This window comes from Lissotriton helveticus, chromosome 8, assembly GCF_964261635.1.
Source record: "Lissotriton helveticus chromosome 8, aLisHel1.1, whole genome shotgun sequence".
Classification (NCBI taxonomy): Eukaryota; Metazoa; Chordata; class Amphibia; order Caudata; family Salamandridae; genus Lissotriton; species Lissotriton helveticus.
The window spans coordinates 937,211,547-937,230,302 of record NC_136069.1 but is presented as its reverse complement, the minus strand read 5'-3'; the positions used below and the strand labels follow the sequence as shown (position 1 = coordinate 937,230,302).

Below are 18,756 nucleotides of genomic sequence, written 5' to 3'. Positions count from 1 at the left end.
GATATTAAAAGCTTCATTATTCCGCTTTTAAAGCAGTCCCTCAACCTGGATCAAACTGAAGAGGAGTTAGCTAAAGACACCCAACGGATACATAGAGACCCTTTCAGGCGTAACTCCCAAAGGACTAAGCCAAGACAGATCTTAGTAAACTTCCATACGTACGCTCTCAAGGAGCAAATTCTTAACTTAGCCCTAAGGCAGAAATCCTTAACGGGTAAAGTGTTCACCTTCCAGATACGATCCGATCTATCCAGGGCTACTCTAGAAAGGCAATGGGAACTGGGAAGGAGGATGGATGCGTTCCGGAAACTAGGCGCAACAGTCCAGATGGGCTTTCCCGCCGCCTTAAAGATCATGTTTAACAACAAGATGTTTAATATCCGCTCTGTTCAGGCGGCGGATGAGCTACTGATGTCCTTTGGGGTGAAAAGGGGGCCCCTGGTTAAAAGGTAGAGATCTGAATTCAACAGTATAAGGTCCTGCATTACTTTTAGTTCTCTGCTCTATTCCCCCTCTCTAGCTTTTCAGCTAATTAGCTATTTAGTTGTTATCAATCTTCTAGTGAGGCACATTATGATTAGGTCAGGTTAAACAGGGGGTTAAAGAAAAAGGGGTAACTAATAGTATTAGGAAGCAATAAGGGCCTTTACAAACAAGGGTAATCCAACTAAAGGAAAAAAACGATTGGGGAAAAAAAGGAATAATTAGATGACATAAAAAAAAAGTAAAAAAAAAAAAACTAGTTCTAATACTCACTCTGTGGGGGCAGGGTAGGGGGTACCATCAACCGAACCTGATCCGGTTAGACAGTACAAGGGTTTCTCATGGGAGGGGAGGGGTAGGTTGGGGCATTGGGGTGAAGAGGGTTGGGTAAAAAAGCATAACGTTTTCCTCATTTCCGGATTGGTTTCTGACAAAAAAAATTTAAAGCAGGAAAGCTTGCATCAATCTCAGCTACCACTTGACCAAAAAGTGACATGCTAGACATTTACATTTTTTCCAGTGCCTCCTTTTGCTTCATCATCACATGAAAGCACCTTTAACTACATCAGTATAGGGTGTGCTATGTGAAACTGTAATGTTACTCCATCTATAGTAACACTTTAGGCTACATATAGGGCCTGATTCTGAGTTTAGGTGGTTTTTAACACACCTTATAATTAACGATACCACGGGATATATTATTTAACACCAATGATATTTTTGTGGGGAATAACATGAGGATTTTGCTGCTTAACACACCAATATTTGCATGATACAGTAAATACAGTATGTTTTTCCCTGTTAAACTTTGGCAGGTTTGATCTACCGAAATTTAATGTTGGTTGCTATTTAATGCATCTGATAATTATCAGGTGCGTTAAATACCTTCAGTCCATGTGTAAACAGGAGTTCAGAATGGTTAGAATTAACCGACCCATTCGTATCAGGCACATGCCGGCAAAAGATAACTCACTCTCCTTTAGATTCTGTAATAAAATAGTCAGGGCAGTGGTGTTGGGGACATGAAAGTTTTTTAATTCATGATTAGAATCACTTTTAACATTTGCCATTCTATGTAACGGTATAATCAAATATACTAACCTGAAAAGAGTTGAAATGGCAGCTTCATAAAAAATAAATTGTTTGGCATATTTTTTTTTAATTCAAATAATTTTTTATTGAAAACCAGTAATACAAAGGGAAAAAAAACTACATAGATGAAATAAAGGAAATAAAGGGGATAAGAACGAAAAGAAAGTAAATGAAATGACAATAGTAATGGTTGCGACTCAAATAATACATTCAAGTTATTCATTGCATACATGTTGACATGCTCAAGTGCCTATTGATTACATCTAATGTCTACATGAAGGCCACATGGTGAGAAAACAGCAGTGAACAAATATGTATATGTTACAAGTGACCACATAAATAAGCAGTGTGATTACATACAATACACTGAGGTTACAATGAGGTTACATATATTACCATGATAGGATGGAATCACGGAGGGTCAAATGAGAATGATGAGGCGTCTAGGGATGTCCATAGTTTCGATTAGACTTACGCCATGGAGAGGTATGGCGTGCCGGGTTGTCCGCTCCCCTTAAGAAGGACAGCCACTCTTGCCAAATTCTAAAGGATACATGTTTAGCGTTCTTCTATTTGCATAATATGACTTTACAGGCTAAGGTGAGCAGGAGGTCCAACAGGTGTCGGTTGTTATCGTTGACTAGTGCTGGGTCCAGGACGCCTAGTAAGATATATGAAAATTCCCTTGGAGGGTTAATGTTGAGGATGTGTCCTATACTATTATACATTTAATCCCAATAAAGCTGTAAGGTGGGGCAGGTGAAGAGCATATGAGCGAGGTCTCCAACAGCAGAGTTACAGTTACAGCATGTCGGATTATCTTTTAGGCGGAGTTTAAAATGTTTTTCAGGAGTCCAGTATGACCTATTGAGTAACATGTATTTAGTCTGAGATAGAATAGGGGATATTTTATTCGAGAAGGCTGTGCTATATATTTGATCCCATTCAAATGAGATATTGGTGGAGTTGATTTCGGATTCCCATTTGGCCTCATTACGTTTATGTGCCTTCCTAGGGTTAGGTAAGAAGAGTTTGTATATTCTGGAGACGTGCAGAGAGAGGAGCTTCCAATTTTAGGAAGTCGTAAAAGTCCATGGGAGTTAAATTGTGCTGGCTCTGAAGGGTTGTGAAAGGTAATGGGTGGGGACCTGCATAGAGATCTTTAACTAAGTTTATACCTTTCTGAGACCAGAGCTCCCAATAGAGCATATTACCTTCAATTCTCAGAGAGGATTTTGCCATAAAGAGGCTATATTAGACTTATTTACTTTTAATTTAAGAATGAGGTTTATTCGTAGGAGGGCTCTTCTGGTGTTAAGGAGAACATATCGTGTGTGAGGAAGATGGGAGAGATCAATGGTGAGGAGGGCAGATAAAGGCATTTTTATCTATGATTGACTTCTCTATATCTTGCCAAATTGGTGTATAGTCCGGGTGTACAGTCAACAAATTGACTCCTTGCTTGCAGAGAAATGCCGTTTGACAATTCCTGAAGTTAGGGAGACCCAGACCACCTTTTACTTTAGATAGCTGTAGTTTATTCAGTGATATTCTTGGTTTCTACCCCTGCCACAGGAATGTATTGAATAGTTTATAAATCTTGTTCAAGAAATCAGAGGAGAAAGTCATCGGTAGCATGCTAGCTAGATAATTCACCAAAGGAGTTACCATCATTTTCAGAGTTTCGGCTGTGCCCCACCATGAAAGAAATTTAGGGGACAACCATTCTAGTAATGTGGAGATCTTTTTGAGGACTAAAGTTTTGTTAGTGTGAAGGGTAGAGATCAAGTCTTTATCAAAGTCAAGTCCTAGATACTTAAAAGTTTTTGGTTGCCATGACAGGCCGGAGTCTCCCATAATCTCTTTGTTACTGAGGTTATTTAGGAGTTTTACTTTAGTCTTATTTTTGTTTAGCTTGTACCCGGACACACTAGAGAAGCTTTCAATTGAGGACATGAGATCAGGATTAGCCTTATCAGCCTCTTCAGAAACCACTAAAACGTCATTGGCGTAGGCGGTAATTTTGACCGTATAGTCGTTAAAGTGGACCCCTGAGATACGGTCGTTGTTCCTAATGTGAACTAAGAACGGTTCAATGGCAAGTAAAAATAGTGAGGGAGAAAGAGGGGAACCTTGTCTAGTTCCTTGTTGTAACTGGAAGGATGGTGAGATCGAGCCACCTGCACGGACTCTAGCCGAGGGGCTAAAATATAGAGACATTACCATCTGCATTCAAGTTTCTCCAAGCCCAAATTCATTCAGTGCCGCTTCTAAGTATGTCCAATCAACTTTGTCAAAAGCCTTTTCAGCATCGAGCGTGATGGCTACTGTAGGTGATTTAGTAAGTTTTGCTTTTTCTAATACATGGGCCAAGATCCTGGTATTGTCGCTGGATAGTCTATTCTTTAAAAAACCAACCTGTGAGGGGTGAATAAGTTTGGGCAAGAATTTTTTTCGACGGTTAGCCAGAATCATTGCAAAAATCTTACAATCTATGTTGATGAGGTAAATCGGTCTGTAATTTTTTGGGAGTGTCGGGTCTTTCCCTTCCTTAGGTAGAACTGCAATGATGGCTTCAGCCAGAGTTCCTGTGACTCTACGTGCCTCACTGAATTCGTGGAACAGATGTAGGAGTGGTGGAGTTAAAAGCGAGGGGAAACACTTATAAAATGTTGAGCTAAACCCATCAGGGCCAGGGGCCTTCCTACATTTAAGCAATTTAATTGATTTTTCAATTTCCAGGATGATTATTGGGCTGTTGAGTTCTAACTGCTCCGATTCTGAGAGGGCTGGCAGGTCACACTTGTTCAAATAATCCTGAATCTTAGTATTATCTACCTCTTTGTTCTTAGAATATAAGGTATTATAAAAATCTTTGAAGATTTCAGCTATCTTGTCTGGGTCAGAATGTGCTACGCCATTGTGATCTTTTATACTATTAATCGCGTTCTTCTGTACTTTAAATTTTAAGTAGGCAGCTAGGCTTTTACCTGCCTTTTTTGATTCACAGAATTTCTTTTGCCTGTTAATATATACCCCACCTCTATTGCTTATCATTTTATTATATTCATATTTTTCGTTCACCAATTCATTCATTATTAACTCATCCCTAGATGCTATGTGCTTGCTTTCTAGGGCTGAGATCTCCTTTTCTAAGTCGTCAAGGGCCTTGTTGTATTCCTTATTTACTGCTGATCTGATTTTAATGATTTCACCCCCAATAGTACTTTTCAGAGCCTCCCAGCGGGTTAGGTCAGACGTGTCATTCCTTTTATTGTGCAGCAGGTAACTCTGGATTTCTATGAGTTTCCTATGTTGTTCTTTTTCTAACACCTCATCATTCAATCTCCAAATGGACTGACGACTGGACGGTTTTACGATGGAAATAGAGAGTGAGATACAGAAGTGATCAGATACCACCCTGGGCTCTATTGACGTCTCCAGGATTCTAGCGGTTGTATTACTTGTGATAAATAGGTAATCAATACGTGTGTAGGAATTGTGAGGTGGTGAGTAAAAAGAGTACTCCCTACTTGTGGGGTTTTGTAATCTCCAAGAGTCCAGCAAATTGAACCGGGAGCAGAGGTTAGTAAAGGCTTTATGGGAATTGTTGCTGCGATAAGCGCACCGTGAGTCCCTGTCTAGAGCCGGATCTAGAGGTAGATTAAAGTCCCCTGTAAGGATATGCATAGCCGAATCTGGGATAAATTCGATCTGTATAGTTAGGTCATTCCAGAAGTCTAGTTCGCTAGTATTAGGCGCATAAACATTGGTAATATAGAACTCTGTGTTGTCCTTAATCAATTTAGTTGTGACCCACCTCCCATTAGTGTCGGCCGTGTATGCTCCTATTTCAATATTTGACTTTTTTGCTATAAGGGTCAGAACACCGTTTTTCTTACCTACTGCCTCAGAACCTACAACTTCATTGTAAAATCTATTTTTAAGTGTATTGAATTGTTTGGCGTCGATCTTTGTTTCTTGTAAAAGAACAACATCCCCTTTCTGTCTCTGGAGATAATCCAAAATCTTCCTCCGTTTAACCGGATGGTTAAGACCTTTAACGTTAAGCGAGAGTATTTTCAGGTTATTCAGCATAGAAATCCCTAGGGGGGTTTTGAGTGTGCTGTGTGACATCATAAATGTTATAAGTGTGATCCCAACTAAATAAATACCACTGCTGCTATTAAGGTCTAAAGACCACCGTCCCATGTGAACTGTCAGTGTGTGCAGGTCGTATATAGGGGTGTGTGACTGTGAGGTATCAACTATGCAATTAGTATGAGCACTATTAGTGTGAGCACTTTTAGGGAGCCCAACGCAACTACCGTACCACATGTACCACATGTATCGCGTGTACCAGGTAGGCCAGCGTATATGACTCAAACAGACATGATGCGTTACACATTGGACCATGGAGATAGACGAATGAGTGCTGGAGCACCTCTCCAAGTTGAAACGTGGGGCCATAGTTAAAAGTTGTAAATTGGCATTCGAGCAAAGAAAATACCAACATAAAGACAAAAGTAAGCAAAATGTAATAGCAATACATAACAATAACCAAATTAAAGTCGAACCTGACCCCCTCCCACCCCTCCCCCAACCCCTCCCACCCCACCCTGAAAGGAACTAGTAGACATGGCGACAAGGAGAAAATAGCTCCCCTCCCATGGCAATAAACAAACCATGTGGGACTATTGAATCAAGTCCCATATTCAGAACAGCGGATGCTAATTGAGTAACTATTGTTAACTAAATGACTAATATTAACTAAATGTAAGGCAGCCATTAATGTGGTCTAGAGGGGGTACGTAGCGTGTCACAGTTATTACTCTGACTGCTAAAACTGTCAGATATAAAGGGTTTAATTAGAACAATTGCAGGAGTAAAGGCAATGTAAACCTTGCAGGTGGTACGTTGAGGACTCGGTTATATCTGAACCCTGAAAATAAGCAACATTGTGTTAGCCAAGATCTAGCGTTAGGATGATGTACATATGTAAATGGGAAACCACCTGAGCACATATCAGTAGGAACCAGGGTCTAATATTGTCCCCACCTAGTAATGTTCCCAACATTAGGATTCTGCCAAGTGAAACAGCTTCAACCAACCAACATTTTTGAACATGTCACAGAGTAGCGAACCGGAGCCATGTAGTGATGAAACTTAGGTTATTCCAGTGTTTGCAGAGAAAGCACCAGTTGTTGTAGTGACCATAGATAGCTCATCCTAAAGTTTGACACCCTTTCGAGGGAAGAACCTAGTTGATACTCTACTAAGGCATATCAAGCAGTTGTAAGACAGCTACAACAAACAGAATTGAGAATACATTACAGAGCAGTAAAATCGCAACCATGTATTGAGGCCATTTCAGAAGGATATTCATGTGCTTGCAGCGGAAGGACCAGGCCTTGTCATGTCAATAGAGAGTTCATCCGGGCCATCGAGGAATCTTTTGAGTCTCTGGGGATCTGTAAAAACCTGGGGAACCCCTTGGATGACCACACAGAACCTTGCTGGGCCTCCAAAACCAAATTGGTAGTTTAAGGAGCGTAATCTGGGTCGAAGAGCAAGAAAACATGTCCTTATGTCCACTGTCTTCTTACTGAAGTCCTGAGAGATAAAGATTTTGCTGGATTTCCATATAATAGGATTGTTTTTACGCATAAAGGCCAAGATGATGGAAGGTTAGATTAGTTGCTTGTGAAAACCAGGATTCTAAGAACGAGATGCAAGAACTGGAAGCATCCTCCGAACCCTCCGGAATTCCGAAAATTCGTAGGTTCCCTCTCCGATTTCTGTCTTCTAACTCAGATAGCCTCCTAGTCAGGGAATCTGTGTGGTTGATAAGTTTTTGAGGGATTTGCAGACGTTAGTCTCCGTGTCGTCTAGATGACTTATCCTGGCCTCTGTTTCGGTTAGCCTGGTGTTGGTACCTCTGATATCCTGTCTGATTGCAGAAATGTCTTCCTTTGTAGATTTTGCCAAGTCGTGAACTTCTGCCAATTTATTCAGTATTGTGTCCATTCTGACATTGATGTCTTTTTTACCTTTAGTAGGTGAGTCAGGATTTGGTGGATCGGCTTTAAGTCTCTTGAGGTTTTTTGCTTCTTTGTTGAACAAGCTGTGGGAGCCGAGTTGTGATGCAAGCAGTATTTTCCTAGGGAAGATCCGTCTTCCGGTTGCTCCTGACAGATGTGCAGCTGCTCCTCGGAGCTCAATAGATGGTGGTTAGTGACTGGTGGGGAGAACACTCCACAGAAATATCTCGGCACTAGTTAAATGGTATATTTATGACAGGCAGAGGAACCACAGTGTTAAGATCCCTCCATCAGGTGGCCATTTTAGGGTCAGGCAAGGCTAGTGTTAGACATAGGTATTTTAGGCGGCAGCCATTTTAGAACCAGGCATGAATGAAGATGGTAAAGTACATTTCTCAGATATGAAAGCAGCATGAATGAAGATGGTAAAATAAAATTCTCAGATATCACACCGCGTCAGAATCATGCATGCCAAATACATGATAGCAGAAGGACGCCAGTAGCCTGCATCTGCACAAAGACACCTGTATCTAGCTTAACAGTTGCCCTCTGAGTAGACTCCACCAACATAAACCACAGGCAATACACGGTGCTAGTTATGTGTTATTGTCCATCATTGGGATAAACTTAGACTTGGAAGTAGCTGTTGTGAGTCATAAAAGTCAGCCTGCTGCTCGCCTGTTCAGATCTCTGCTTTTACGCATTAATACAGGCAGTAATGTTTCCCAGCATTTTTACAGCCATCAAGGCTGCATCGCAAAAAGAAGAAAGGGCATCTGTTGTTTGGACCGTCTGAGTGTAAGCGCCACCGCAGAGTTACATATGTTGTGACAGTAATCTGAATAGTCGAGATCCCTAATGAGCGCCGAGTCCGCCCGCCATTTTGGGAGCAAGCGCGCGCTTCAGCCAGTAGGGTCGGGCAGTCCGGGTGGTCAGATCTGCAACAACGGACTGCAGAGCTTGCCCTAAGCTGGTTGTACTGGGCTCCGGACACCTCACCTCAAAAGCGTAGGGCAGCAGTAGCTTGGGGCCGCAGAAGATTGTCCGCTTCTCGTGTTTGTCAGACAGGATCCGACGTGAGCGGAGAGGCTCGGAGTTTCAGGCCGATCGTTCTCGCCTGGAACAGACTCGCAGCCGCATCGGAATTCTTCACAAAGCAAGTCCTCACATTCCGACATCGCGACTTGGTGCAAGGGTCGTCACTATCTCGAAATTACGCATAGAAATGCAAAGGGAAAGCAGCGCCACGGGAGGAGGTAATAGCTTACACCGCCATCTTCTCTGGCGTCCAAACCACGCCCCCAATTGTTTGGCATATTTAAGTGTCATTGGGATGGCAAAATAAGGTTAGTAAAGTGGAATATATATTTTTTGACAGCTTTCAGGTGATGCAGCTGTAGAAAATATGTACTAAATAGAATCTCATGGAGTTGAAAGGTGAATGAGACCCATTTTATGAAGAATAAACGAACATTACATAAACCCCATCTTTATGTGTTGATCTTCATTACTCTGGAAAGGAGAGAAAATCTGATGGAAATATGCTATTAAAGTCTTTAGCTTCCCAACATCTTTGAAAACAGTCTGCATTACTGTATTTAATTTGGTACCTGAACATTAGAATACTTTAAAGCTAACTAATCATATCTGCACAGGACTCTCTGAGCCAAGTATTAGCAGACGCCTTACCTCCCTTTCTACTGGTGGGCAGCAGTTATCCTGGTCCCAGGGACCTTGCAGAAGACAGGAACCAAACAACTACAAGAACAAATGGTTTTGAAGCGAACATGCATTAAAACCATTTGTTTTGCTTTGTTTGTAACGCGCCGAATCGCTAAAGGCTCGTCCGGCACCCAGGAGCTAAACCGGCCCCCTCAGCTGTAAAAGGTCCCCACCCTGTTACCGGGCACTGGACATTTTTCCGGTGGGCTATGTCCAGTCTGGGCCTCCTCACATTTAGATTTTGTACTTCATAATACATATTTTTGATGGATAAACATTTCACCAGATTTCTCACATTACAGGTGACAGACTTGACTGGAACACTTTTCCCCTTCAGTAGCTCTCCAGATATGCTAAGTGGTAACATATGGATTCAAGCGTGGCTCAGTGGTTAGAGGCGGCAGACCCGGAAGCTTAGATCGGCCGTGGACCAGGGTTCGATTCCCCGCCTCGGCGGGTCTCGGGCTCAAAATTCCACGGACTTGACAATTCTCGCTCCGGTGCCTACTCGACTCACGGGGTCACACTCTGCGACTCTGGGCAATAGCTTGCTTAATCTCCACTACGGCCCCTCGCGGCGGGATGCCTGGCTTTCACCTTGTGGATACCCTGCCGGGGTATCTCACAGGGGAATACCAGGACGGGTTCCCTAAGCAAGCGCCTTGAGACCCCTGGGTGATTCGTGCGCTATATAAATCGAAATACATTTACATTTACAACTGCAATGCTGTTTGCCTGGTGTAATTTTATTGAGAATTAACAGGTACCAACTGGCATGCTGCTATATAGTTTTCTTTTTTGGTGCTGCTTAGATGGATGTCTGGTACTCTCTTTGTGCGCTGCCAATGAAATTTCTTTCACAGAAACATCACAGTTTAAATCGTGTTGCCAATGCTTCGAGTAGGTGTGCTTGTCAGATGCACTTAAACTCTGTAAATGGTATTTAGACTTGGAAAACAATGTTGCGGATTGGCACTCCTGTGCTTTAATGCTCCTGAAAACCATTAGGGAGAGAGAGGCCATGTTACTTTAGGCGTTGGCATACCTTTAAGTAAGTAGCCCTACATCAAAGAATCTTCAAAAATATTTTCCCACAAAAAACAGAATAATTGGCTTAGGAAGGCAAAATCCTGTTCTTTCACAAGGAAACTGTGGTGGTAGCATATCGGTTTTGCGCTTGGAAAGGATGAGTACTGCAAACAGATCTTTTTACCTGTGCCACTGGAGTGATGCCTACTGGCTGTTTATGTAAATGAACTCACCCTTGGTCTACCGGCTGACTGTGGGTACTGCCGCACAACGTGTGATACTTGAGTGTGTGTGTGTGTGTGCCGGAATGTAGGTGTAGAGAGTTTGGAAGTCCAGTCATTGGAAAGGCTAGTGGAACTGAGAACTTTAACCCCAGAGAGGAGATGTTGATTACTGACATTCCTGAGGGGTAGTGTGGGAATACATACACTGGAGGAAGGGAAGCAATCAATCAATCATAGCATTTGTAAAACTCACTATTTACCTGTGAGGGTCTCAAGGCACTGGGGGTGCTGCTACTGCTCGAAGAGCCAGGTCTTGAGGAGTCTTCTGAAGGTCAGCAGGTCTTGGGTCTGCCGTAGGTGGGTGGGGAGGGTGTTCCAGGTCTTGGCAGTGAGGTGGGAGAATGATCTGCCGCCGGAGGTCGCTCTTTGGATGAGGGGAACTGCGGCGAGATCGAGGGCGAGGGCGGCGGAGCGGAGCTGTCGGGTGGGGGTGTAGAAGCTGAGTCGTCTGTTGTGGTACGTTGGTCCGGTGTAGTGGAGTGCTTTGTGTGCGTGGGTGAGGAGCTTGAAGGTTATCCGCTTGTTGACGGGGAGCCATTGCAGGTCTCTCAGGTGGGTTGTGATGTGGCTGCGGCGCACATCGAACGTCTTTGTGATTCCAGGAAGAGTTACTAATCACTGAGGCCTGGGCTTCTTGTCAGGCGAGATGGTGGGACTCACAAGGTTGGCACAGATGGAGCAGGTAATATTGAAAGAGGGGAAGGCTTATGTTATTAAAAGTTTGTGAAACCTATTTCAGTAGTGGCTGGAAGCTAGGTCTGATCCCCAGTTACTTCCTGGGCCTGTGTTATGGGTCAGCCAAATTTGGAGACTCTCCTGCTGTGGCAGGCTGCCCTTTTTGAGAAAGGATAGGGCAGAGGAGAAGGCACTTCAAAGAAGTTGACACTCACAACACAAATATCAAAGGACCAAACACTAAATCACATCCATGTCTTGATGTGGGCTTTATAGGTAAGAGCATGAGTTCCACAGGTTGTTGAACAGCACTGTTCAATGATGGGGAATCCCGGTAGCAGGTTGCAGTAGGTATGGATTGAGGGCTCGAGATCTTGACGAATGTGTGACTACAGATCCGGCCCCCTCACGGGATTCATGGTGCTCACTCTGAAAGTATCAGTGAATTGAGCAACTTGAGGAACACCTCCTCTCTCAGTTAATGCACCTTAGCACATGCGACACATACTGATCTAAACAATACTACACTTGACGATCACTAACCTTTCTACGCACATAGGTCCTGACGAAAGCCAGTATACTAAGGAACCTAGATGAAACATGTAGACTTCACAGGATATTGGAGACATAACCCAACCACCACACATATCCGCCGTTCTGTTTTTAATACTGCCAAAGGCCCATTATTACATTTCCTTAACTTTTCGGGACCCATGGGACAGTTTTCAACCTACACTCATTCACTTCACTGCACTCTCACTGTACAAAACCCGCTCCGCTGTAATCAGGCGTGGAAGCACACCCGAGGTGCACCTGGCGCCTTGGGTGGGACCCGATGATGAAGCATCCCACCAACTAGGTTGGTGGGTGAGTGTCTTCATAAAAAACAAATGTGTTTTCTTCATAAAAAACAAAAAAAATTCCTCCCAGACATGGATATCTAGCTTCCACCCAATAGCTAGTTCTCATTGATATGTATTTACCCAATGATGGGGGTCAACTGGAGAGAAGATCACCAAGACTTCTAGCTGTTGGAACAGGACTAGGGACCAAGGCTTGCTAGTCACCCTGCTGGGTGATGGGCCATCAGGTAGTCAAGCCAATTTGCCCTGACACTGTAGCAACATCCTTCTGCCAGCCAACACCAGCAGAACCTGTAAGGTGGAGCAGACCACTTGGAGGGAGTGAGGCCCTACGGGGATCCTGGAGAGTGGATCCCAGTGAGCGAAATGTGAGATGCCCAGTCTAGCTGAGACCGACGGGGGAGTGTGAGCCACCAATCTGTTCTTGCAAAGTCGGCATCCTCTGTGTGCCAGTTGGGTACACCATGAAACTAGGGCAATCGCCTTTGTGTATATGAAACTAGCAAACCACATGTGCCAGATGGGGCCTCCCTGAAACTAGGGCCAACTCCTGTGTGCCCAGAGGGGCCCACTGAGAAGCTAGAGCTGTTGAAAGTGTGTGCCAGAAGAGTTGCCAACCCCTGTATGCCAAGAGAGGGCCACCTTGAAACTAGGGCCATCCCTGTGTCAGCAGATTTAGAGACCTGGTCTACCACTAGGGGCCCGATGTGAAGTCAGGACCATCACCCTGGATTGCTGTGTTTCTAGGCTGCCTGGAAGGACACTTACCAATTGCCACAGGAGATGTGGAGAGGATGTCCAATATCGACGGGGAATGAACAAAAGCTGAGGAGTCCCGACACGTTATCGGGAAAAGACAATGAGCGGTCACGGGCCTTTGCCATCAGAGGACCTGAGCCCCTGAAGATGCTCCATGGTCCTCCTGCATTGCGGCTTCCATCAGGTGGAGTACGACTGCTCATCAGACCTGCAGGGGACTTGCATTAATGTTGCATGCAACGCTGCTGAAGTGAACTCTTAAGTCCAAACGTAGACTTTGTTGCGTGTGTACTAGTATGGGCCACATCTGAAAGGTATGTCATTTTTTAATAGGAAATAACCAGCCCTACTTTAAAAGAAAGAGGGATACAGGAATACTATCTAGTACACCAATCCTTACAAGACTATGGATATTATTTAAACTGTTGCTTCTATGCTTTGTGTGCTTGCATTAAAATAATACATTTCATAAAAGCAAGTATTTGACTGGACAATCAGCTTATTGTGGTTACTGTTTGTATTTTGAGTCTTGCACCTGTGTATGCCACAACCCCTACTTTAGACCGAGTAAACTCTGCTTCCCCTCGGGCCTGTTGAAATAATTCTGACAGATTCAGAGTCTTGACTCTGTTCACCAATGTCCTTCTCTTCCTTTTTTGTCAGGGAAAATTCAGACATTAAAAAATACTGGAGATCCTGGCTTCATCCACTGAACTGGTGCAGTTTAAAGCCTTCTGACTGGCAATGCTGGATTTATTCCAGATAGCTCCTGACCATCTGGGCAAATCCCAAGGGTAACACTGGTCTTGCAGGTTTTGTGACTCCAGCATCTCCCTTGATGCCTCCCAATATTCCACCTCAATGGGCTATGGTGCCGGTGTTTGGTGCTTAAACAATCAGAGTCTGCAAATATACTGTCTCCCATTTAGTGAGTGCATCCTTCAGCATGCACACAGATACTGCCCTCAGAACAGGCCCAGAGGTACACAGGCAAATAGCTAGACAACATAAACCTGTCCCAGCCAGGTGAACCACAATATCTTTCTTCTCATGATTCAGCAGAAAGCCTGATAGTCAATGATTCTTCACCCAGATTGAACCCAAGTATGTTTCCCATGGCATCTTCAGGAAGTCGAAGAAAATTGCCTATATGGGCCCTAAAGTCTTCGCCTCTGGCAACCTCGCCCTCCAAACAGTGAACACCACCTCCTTCCTGGCTCCTTACATTCAAGCTCTTGGGAAATTGGCAAAACTCACTGACATCATGTTAAAAAAGTCATTTACTAATTTAGTCATTAATCATTTGGATGCCTCCAAACAGTTCCTGAAGTACGGTCTGGACTTTCCCTACACTGTAGCTCAATTTATAAGCACAGACATGATGCAGCATCACCATGTTTAGATATGTTTATCAGGCTTTCGAAAAGGTGTCCAGGCAAACTCATGGACATGCGTTATGGAGAAAAGGCTGACTTTTCCTGAGAGCACTTCAAAAACAGATCTAATGCTTGATCTCTGAGTGTAGCCTCCCCAGCGAGGCTATTCCATTAGCATTTCAAAAAATTGCATAACTGTCTTTGTTAATCAGCAATAATCAATCCCAACTTCCAATGAGATATTTCTTTGAGACGTATTCATAAGGTGAAGAACCTGCAAGAGGAAAGGTGCTGGAACAATGAGAAATGATGAAACTTCTCAATGCTTCTGAGGGGCGAAGTCGATGTGGGCAACATGTCTTGTACATTGCTGTGTAATAGTGCCAGATGTGTATAGTAATAATTCCTTGAACCCTATTGAAAATGACTTGCATTATTGCCCCTCCTTGACTGGTGTCCTGGTGGCCTTTGATCAGTTTGATTTTCCTAAGAATGTTCCAGTTTCAAACACTGCATTAGTGAGGCTGTGTTGCTTCTTCACCTGAACCACATTCCACAGACACCCAGAAAGGTTATCGGGAATAAACATCAAAATCAAATCGAAACCGAAAATAGAACCACAAAACCTAAAGAAGGCCAATACACATTATAGAAATAAACAACCCATACAACTAAAAACCAAGCAACTGACAAAACTAAATTGTTTCTAAAGAGTAAACAATAAATATAATGGTCTCCTTTCCTCTAGTCTACGCCAGCTCTGCTACATTCTTGCACTTCCTACCTAAACCCACAGAAGAAGCACGAAGTTAAGGTGTATGTTTACACTTTAATTCTTGCATTCCATGTTAAGTTAGGACACGTAGTTGTTTTTAACTAGTAAGAATTTCTTGTTGGTCTACTGACTACCCCATTAGATGCTGTTTTTGCTGAGAAATGGGCTGCCATTTTACTACTGTTCTGTAGACCTCAATGCATGGTCTTTACCTACCCATTATAATGCACAATACCTTTACCTCGGTTTCTGTAATAGGATTCACACCATAATAGTTTATCCAGTGTAACGTTCAGTTAATTCCATTCTCTGATTTTGCATAACCTACTATTTCGATGGGATGAATTAGATCAACATGTTTCTTTGAAATTCTGCATAGCCACCAATAGGAAGCACACCGATTAATAGTTTGTTGTTGCATTACCTCAAGCTAAAGAAGAATAAGGAGGGAAATTAGGAACATTATGGAGACATAACTCATGCTCTTTTTCCAGACTGCGCTTTCTACAATGTATCAAAAGTTATAAAGTTATAGTCCTCAATGCTAAAACAAGATCTAATGATGTGTAACGTGAAACCTCTGTAGAGTCTGTGAGTACTAGGAGACCCAACAGCCTAATAGTGTGCCGTCTTACAGTTTGAGACTGCATCCTGTCCTTTTTGACATTAAAGATTGCTAACAATTTCCGAACATTCTATAAAAAACCTATTTCCTCATCCCCATTTTGAGCGGGAACCATGAGATAACAGTGGTCGTTCAAGTGCCTATTTTAAGATGTTTTTCTTCCTTTTCATTGCTACTCCTTTAACCACCCACTGTGGTTACCAGAGCTGACTGTGTGTGATGCAGGATTTGGGGGAAGGGCTGCGTAATGCAGAAGGTTTGGCCTTAAAAACACTTACAATAATCAAGGACAAAGTACAAGTATATGCAACATTTTTGGTGGTGTAGAGGACGTTGTTTCTTCATGATGAAATATGTTATCCTGGGAGGAATAGAAAAAAATAGAATCAATTTCAAGGTTTCTTTTTTGCAGGTTCCAACGTGCATCTATTTCCTATTAAATGGTCATTAATAATGGTGGTGTGTCAATTAGGGCGCTGGGGCATTGACCTACTAGTAATTTCTGGCCCCTATTATTCATTAGTTCTTTTACCTGGCTTTTAATTTAATCCCGGGCTGCGCCCGAGTCTTTAGCTCAGCGGCTCAGTGTGAAGGGGTGGAGCGTGGCAGCCAGCAGGTTGACTCCGGCGTCATCATGCTGACTGACATGTCATTGTCAGCAGGGGGTGGTGGAGCCGAGCGCATGAAGCACAAGTGCGCATGTTGGGTTTGGGTCGGAGAATTTCGCTGACCCAAACCCAACATGTGGACTAGTAGTGTTTGCTCTGGCTGGCGGCTGCACACTATGAGAGCGAGGGTTTATCACCTCTGTAGCCCTCTGTCTCCTAATGAGCAGCGGGTATCCCTGCTAAGCCAATCCTGGAGCTGCTGGAACAGCGTCTGTATTGGCTGAGAGGGGTTGCCACACTGTGCCTCTCACAGTCCGGAGCGCACATGAGGTGTGGGGGGGCGTAAGAGGCTCTAACTGAGTATGGCCAATCCATGTCATGACTTATTGCAAAGGCATGCAGTGATTGGCCCTGCTCTCTGTCCCTCCCCTCAGGGCGTGATGGTCCAGAGCAGAGACACGTGGGCTGGCCTCGTGCACGTGCAGTAGTACAGTAGTCAACTCGTCATCAGAACTCGTCGTCTGCAGTGTTGAGTGACTGGAGTCGATCCAGTCCTGTGTAAAAAAACTAAGTAGGTAGGTGTGAATGCCTTTTATTACTTTTGCTTACCTCATTTTTGGTTTCATAAAAACTTAAAATCCCAATCTTCCTACTTCTAGCAATAGTGTGACCTGCCTTGGTAAGAACATTGCACTACTATTTTCATTATTAATATACCTAATTGATTTAAGCGGGTAATGATGTAAATATTTGTAATTATTGCCACGTATCAAATTTATGACCTCTAGGCCGCACGCAACAGCAGTGTTCTTTGCATAAGAACAAACTGAGCCCCGGCCGTGAGCGATCATTCAAATCAAGTCGAATAGTGTTTGAGTGCTTCAAGCTTTGTCAATCCATAGAATTTGACTCACAATACGTTTCCTTGCTGAACAGAAAAAATGTGGGGGAAGGTTATGAATCGGGCTAATAAAGGCAGGCTGGTTTGCAGGTTAAGGGGGACCATGGGGAATAAAACACGCTTCGAGCCAGACTGCTCATCTGAAGTGCTGTCCAGGATTACGGCTGATTCCATTCTTCAAGATTTTAGATGACACGTTGAGATGTCAAAAACAAGGATTTTTATGGATTTGGATCTACCTACCCACGGTAGTGGGGAAGCTTCCTTGTGGTCTACTTGCACTCCTTTTCCAAATAATTCAACCTTACAGTTGATTGTGCCTCTCCTCTCCTTGATTTTAACGTGCCTGCTTCGTCCTCCCTGCCTTTTCCTCTCTCTAGCTCCCCTCCTCTTGCGTACCTAGGCCACGTTCAGCCACCACCACTCCCAATGAAACAAGTCATTCCTCCACCATGCTGAATGGTGACTACTGAACCTGTTTGTTGGTTGCCTGCAACATGCTTTCTACTGCACTGTGACTGCGCTAAAAGTACCTGTCAAGAGTGCAGAGCAGCTGGGAGCATGGTGAGTGTGGAAGGTAAAGACAGCAATTCCCTTCAAATGCATAGTCCAAGTGCATGGTGGACCCCAGAAGTGAAGCCACAGATAAAGATCCTGCCGGTGATAGAGAATGATTACCTCATGCCATAACACTGAGCTACATTGTTTCTCATTGTGGGGGTGAATCCCCATCTTTGGAAATTACTGAAATGTTGTGTGACTTTGAGCAGGCGATATACTTCACAATGATGAGGCAAAGTCTCTCTACTGATAATTACTATGATGTGAGGGAGGCTTGTTTCACCTGTGTTATTGATTGACAAAAGGCTTGGCTAACAATCCTTTCGGCATCCTCCGATTTTCACCTATCAGTTACTCTAGATCTGACGGCGTGTAAGTGCTTTAGGTGAGTGATGTGTTGCAGTTGTTTGGCCTTGCATACCTGTTACTGTGATTGACTACTCTTCCTTGTGATGCGTGTGTGGAGTCAGCTGAAATGCATTAGAAAGTTTAAAGTCAAAATAATATTTGAATCAATGAGCAGAGATGTGATTTTGTACCTTGAAATTACGCCAGTCTGTCTCCAAGATTTGTTTTGTTTGGTTCCAGAATGGCCACCACACTGTCATTAGAATGTGATTGACTTGCACAGGAAGCATGTTGAGACCTTCTTGCTTCATTTTCACATCTTCCTACCTAACAGTGCTACAGTTACACAAACTAATGACATGCACAACATTAACCTCCACGGTTAATAAATTGACAGAAAGATTGACTAATAGACATTTTGTGACTCGCCACCTATCAGTAACCTGGATCCAGCAGATGGGTGTGTACTTCTTTGCACTGCTGACTCTCTCAAGCATTGGGCCTCCTTTTCTTTGTGGAGTCTTTTGTCTGGTGGTCCTTGTGTGGATTCACTCAGAAACGAAGACAAACTCAATATGTCATGAATAACAGTTACAGATCTCAATTGATGTATA

At 43.5% G+C, this 18,756-nt stretch overlaps 1 protein-coding gene across 1 annotated transcript in view; it reads left to right on the top strand.

Annotated features, from left to right (window-relative positions):
• The window catches only part of LOC144773831 (interphotoreceptor matrix proteoglycan 2-like), an 896,924-nt gene that overhangs the window by 877,748 nt on the left and 420 nt on the right, over positions 1–18,756 (top strand). The window lies entirely within an intron of this gene.